Below are 6000 nucleotides of genomic sequence, written 5' to 3' on the forward strand. Positions count from 1 at the left end.
AGCTCTGTTGGATATTCCTGCATGTAACCACCATGCCAATTTCAGGCTCCCTCAAAACTTTACATCTGTGGCATTGTGTTGCGTGACTAAACTGCACATTTTAGAATGGCCTTTTATTGTCCCCAGCACAAAGTGCACTTATGTAATGCTGTTTAATCAGCTTGGTGATATGCCATACCTGTTAGGTGGATTATTTTGGAAAAGGAGAAATGCTCACTAACAGGGATATAAACAAATGTGTGCACAAAATGAGAGAAACAATCTTTGTAACATATTTTGTTTCAGTTCATGAAAGATGGGACCAACATTTTACATGTGGCATTTATATTTTTGTTAAAAACAATGTAACAATCACATGACCCTTACACTTTTAAAGGTTAATAAATGTCAGGATTTTCATGAAAATACACCTCAAATGTCAAATCAGTGGACAATTCCTTTTGGTGAAAGATTGGAAGAAAACGGGTAGCCTGTGAATTATCTATACAACCTTAAACAACATGAATTACTTGCATAAAATCTGGTTTCATATTAAAACAAAATAATCTCAAAGTTGTGCACAACTTCAAGGTGAAACCAAAAAAAAAATACATTTCACATGTTATTTCCAAGCATATCAGTAAGAGTAATGTTAATGTGATATTCAACAACAACAAAAAACATGACATCCAACCTTTATTAAAACCTTATTGTCCATGAATGTCACTGCAGCATTTATTGCATACAGCATCTCTTCAGTGAAATTATATACAAAATATTATACTATTTTAAGAAATAAATGTATTACAGTGACATCTTTTGTTCCATAAAATCTGCTACAGCAAATTATGTTATACTTCTCTAGCAAACAAGTAAATATGGGTGTGAAAAAGTGGCCTTCTAAGTGACATTGTGCAACATATCCAAAAAAGTAAATACAGCGATTTTTCATATTATGGCATATACTGGTATGCGTGTGACTATAAATTAGTTATACATTGAAACAATTTTCATCTGCAAGGAGTGTCTGGTAGCTCTTAGGAAATAGTGCCTTAATTTACAAGTAACTTTGCAACAAACATTACACACATCATTCAAACTTACAAGTTGCTGTAAATTTACCATACAATTTTGGAAAATGGATTAACACATTCGTAGAATTTGGATTGACACATGCTTAATACCCAGGATGTTAACAAGGCATAAGATTGCAAAGTAGCCTATTTCATGAAATATCATTTACCCATATACATACATACATACATACATACATACATACATACATACATACATACGGAAATAGTGCCTTAATTTACAAGTATATTTTATAAATAAAATTGTTTGTCTAAACATTTTCCAGTAAATAAAACAGACAGAACCTTCAAACATACCGGGAACTATGCAAGTTTAAACATAAAAAGATATCTAATAAATGTATCTCTAATAAGTATATATAAAAAAATTGCCTACATAAGAAAACAATTGTTCCTCTGAAATGAGCTGAACAAAATGCCATATGAAAGGAGCTGAAACTCAAGAAAAGAAATTGTATGTGAAATCAGGTTTTAATTTGTGAGAATACATCATCTTCAATACCCCATACAAGGGAGTCGCAACAGTACACTGTTGTATGGGGGTAAAACAAATGGAGACAGACATGCAGGAGTAAAAAAAATACATATAAATGGCAGTTTCACAATGTCTTCTGAGTGCTTTGCTAAATCATCATTTCAAACAAAAGGTGAGACTGAACCTGCCCATGTAACCAACACTGCTTCACAGACACCGCTATGTAACATCTGACAAAATAATACCAACTAAACCATTAACATTTGAACAGTTAAAGGAAAAAATGTATTAAAGGAAAATTCCATTTCATTACTCCATTGTTAATATAGTCCCAAAATGTTTTGCATGTCAGCAATGAAGTTTTCAAAATAAGTAACTTTCAAAATACAGAAATACTGCCAGTATGCTGCATTTTGCATCATATGTTGCGCTTTGCATCATACCGGCTATATTTCTGCTGACATGGAAAACATTTTGGGACTGTATTAACAATGGACTTATGAAACAAATACCAAAATATAGTTTTTCCTTTTCCTTTAATTCAAAACAACTAAAAGCTTCTGCAGTTTTCAGATGTGCTACCAAAAAGACGACCTATTGTATAGAGCAGGGATTCTCAAGCTTTTTGGGTCCAGGGACCCGTTTTGTGGCAGCAAATTAAAATCAACCTCAAATCAGAACAACTTGAGTACGATAAAAATAGCCTAAAATGAGTTTTACGTGGAGTATGTTTACATGCACACTAATAATTTGAAATTAAACTGCTTATGACAGAAGGCCGAGTATGGCATTAGTCATGTAAATAAACACTTTACTCTGCTTATCTGTGTAAGGTCATAATCGAAGTAAGCACACGCAGAATAAAACCTGATTTTCAGAGCAATCTTTCAAATAATTAGGACATTTAAACATCTTAATTGACGTTCCAGAGGTGTATTTGATCTGACATGAGCAAGTACTGGGTAGCGTAAGCTTCCCTCTTATGCGCGTGTGAAGTGAGTTCGGAAAAACTGAAAGTATGCATCTTAAAGTTTTCACATTCAAATTTACCATACACATTTCCGAACTCAGAATCAAATTGTCTTTGCAAAAATAACATGGTCAGTGTGGTAGAATGTTTGTGAATGGCGATTTTCTGCATTTATGAAAAGTCCAGATGTGTCCATGTAAACAGCAAAATCATTCTTCTTGCAAAGCTCGTAAACGTTAAAAAGGTCTGCCTCTTGGCATTGGAAAGAAAATGATCAGTTTAGGCTAATTTCTTGCAATTCTCACATTTTGTCATGGGGCAGAGCAATTTTTTGTTGTAGCAGCTTTAAATCTAATATTCTGCAATTGGACACATTTTGCCATGAGGCAGAGAAAACGTTGCAGTTTTAAAGCTTAAATTACACTGCATTTACGTACAAAAACTTCAAACATCTCATTTGAAAACCACATATTAATATGGAGTTGGACCCCCCTTTGCTGCTACAACAGCCTTCACTCTTCTGGGAAGGCTTTCCACTAGATCATAACATTGCTGCGGAGACTTGCTTCCATTCAGCCACAAAAGCATCAGTAAGGTAGGGAACTGATGTTGGGCGATTAGGCCTGGCTCGCAGTCAGCCTTCCAATTCATCCCAAAGGTGTTTGATGGAGTTGAGGTCAGGGCTCTGTGCAGGCCAGTCAAGTTCTTCCACACTGATCTCGACAACCCATTTCTGTACGGCTCTTGCTTTGTGCACGGGGGCATTGTCGTGCAGAAACAGGAAAGGGCCTTCCCCAAACTGTTGCCTCAAAGATGGAAGCACAGAATCGTCTAGAATGTCATTGATGCTGTAGCATTAAGCTCTACTGGAACTAAGTGGTCTAGCCCGAACCATGAAAAAGCAGCCCCAGACCATTATTGCTCTTCCAAACTTTACAGTTGGCACTATGCATTCGGGCAGGTAGTGTTCTCCTGGCATCTGCCAAACCCAGGTAGTGAGTGTTGCAACCGAGAACAGACCATTTTTACACGCTTCAGCACTCGGTGGTCCCGTTCTGTGAGCTTGTGTGGCCTACCACTTCAGAGGATGAGCCGTTGTTGCTCCTAGACATTTCCACTTCACAGCACTTACAGTTGACCAGGGCAGCTCCAGCAATGCAGAAATTTTACAAACTGACTTTTTGGAAAGGTGGCATCCTCTGACAGTGCCATATTAAAAGTCACTGAGCACTTCAGTACGGGCAATTCGACTGCCAATGTTTGTCTATGGAGATTGTATGGCTGTGTGCTCGATTTTAAAAACACCTGTCAGCAACTGTGTGGCTCTAATTTGGGGTTTCCACATACTTTCAGATATGTAGTGTGTACAGTGCATTCGGAAAGTATTCAGACTACTTTTTCCACATTTTGCTACGTTACAGCCTTATTCTAAAATTGATTAAATAAAAAATCATAAATCTACACACAAAACCCCATAATTAAAGTAAAAACAGGTTAAGAAATTTTAGCAAATGTATTTACATAAGTATTCATACCCTTTGCTATGACACTTGAAATGGAGCTCAGGTGCATCCTGTTTCAATTGATCATCCTTGAGATGTTTCTACAACTTGATTGGAGTCCACCTGTGGTAAATTCAATTGAGTGGACATGATTTGGAAAGGCACACACCTGTCTATATAAGGTCCCACAGTTGACAGTGCATGTCAGAGCAAAAACCAAGCCACGAAGCCGAAGGAATTGTCCGTAGAGCTCTGAGACAGGATTGTGTCGAGGCACAGATCTGGGGAAGGGTACCAAAAAAATGGAGGTCCCCAAGAACACAGTGGCCTCCATTCTTAAATTGAAGAAGTTTGGAACCACCAAGACTTTTTCTAGAGCTGGCAGCCCGGCAAAACTGAGCCATCGGGGGAGAAGAGCCTTGGTCCAGGAGGTGACCAAGATGGTCACTCTGACTGAGCTCTAGAGAGATCCTCCGTGGAGACGAGAGAACCTTCCAGAAGGGCAACCATCTCTGCAGCACACAACCAAATCAGGCCTTTATGCTAGAGTGGCCAGACGGAAGCCACTCCTCAGTAAAAGGCACGACAGCCAGCTTGGAGTTTGCCAAAAGGCACCTAAAGGAATCTCAGACCATGAGAAACAAGATTCTCTGGTCTGATGAAACTCCTTGGCCTGAATGCCAAGCATCACGTCTGGAGGAAACCTGGCACCATCCCTACAGTGAAGTACAGAGGTGGCAGCATCATCCTGTGGGGATGTTTTTCAGCGGCAGGGACTGGGAGACTAGTCAGTATCGAGGGTAAGATGAAAGGAGCAAAGTACATTGATCCTTGACAAAAACTAGCTCCAGAGCACTCAGGACTTCAGACTGGGTAGAAGGTTCACCTTCCAACTGGACTACGACCCTAAGCACACAGCCAAGAAAACACAGGAGTGGCTTTGGGACAAGCTTCTGAATGTCCTTGAGTGGCCCAGGCTGAGCCTGGACTTGAACCCGATCGAACTTCTCTGGAGAGACCTGAAAGTAGCTGTGCAGCGACGCTCCCCCTCCCCAAATAGAGTTGTGCCAAGCTTGTGGTGTCACACCCAAGACGACTCAAGGATGTAATCGCTGCCGAAGCTGATTCAACAAAGTACTGAGTAAAGGGTCTGAATAATTATGTAATTTTGACATTTTTTTTATATTTAATACAGTTGCACAAATGTCAACCTATTTTTGCTTTGTCATTATGGGGAATTGTGTGTAAATTGATGAGGGAAAACAATTGAATACATTTTAGAATAAGGCTGTAACGTAACAAAATGTGGGAAAAAAAATCAAGGGATTTGAATACTTTCCAAATGCACTGTGTGTGGAGATATATATCCACACACTACCAGTCAAAAGTTTGGACACACTTACTCATTCCAGGGTTTCTCTTATTTTTACTATTTTCTACATTGTAGAATAATAGTGATGACATCAAACTATAAAATAACACATATGGAATCATGTAACCAAGAAGTGTTCAATCAAAATATATTTGATATTCTTCAAAGTAGTCACCCTTTGCCTTGACAGCTTTGTACACTAGCCCTTTTCTCAACCAGCTTCATGAGGTAGTCAGCCGGAATGGATTTCCATTAACAGGTGTGCCTTGTTAAGTTCATTTGTGGAATTTCCTTCCTTCTTAATGCGTTTGAGCCTATCAGTTGTGATGTGATAAGGTAGGGGTGGTATACAGAAGATTACCAAATATGGCTAAGGACCAAGTCCAAGAACAGTTCAAATAAGCAAAGAGAAACAACAGTCCATCACTACTAAAGACATGAAAGTCAGTCAATGCGGAACATTTCAAAAACTTTGACAGTTTTATCAAGTGCTATGATTAAATTGGCTCATGAGTACAGCCACAGGAAAGGAAGACCCAGAGTTAACTCTACTGCAGAGGATAAGTTCATTAGAGTTAACTGCACCTCAGCTTGCAGCCCAAATAAAT

This window comes from Salmo trutta, chromosome 22, assembly GCF_901001165.1.
Source record: "Salmo trutta chromosome 22, fSalTru1.1, whole genome shotgun sequence".
In the NCBI taxonomy this organism is placed as follows: domain Eukaryota; kingdom Metazoa; phylum Chordata; class Actinopteri; order Salmoniformes; family Salmonidae; genus Salmo; species Salmo trutta.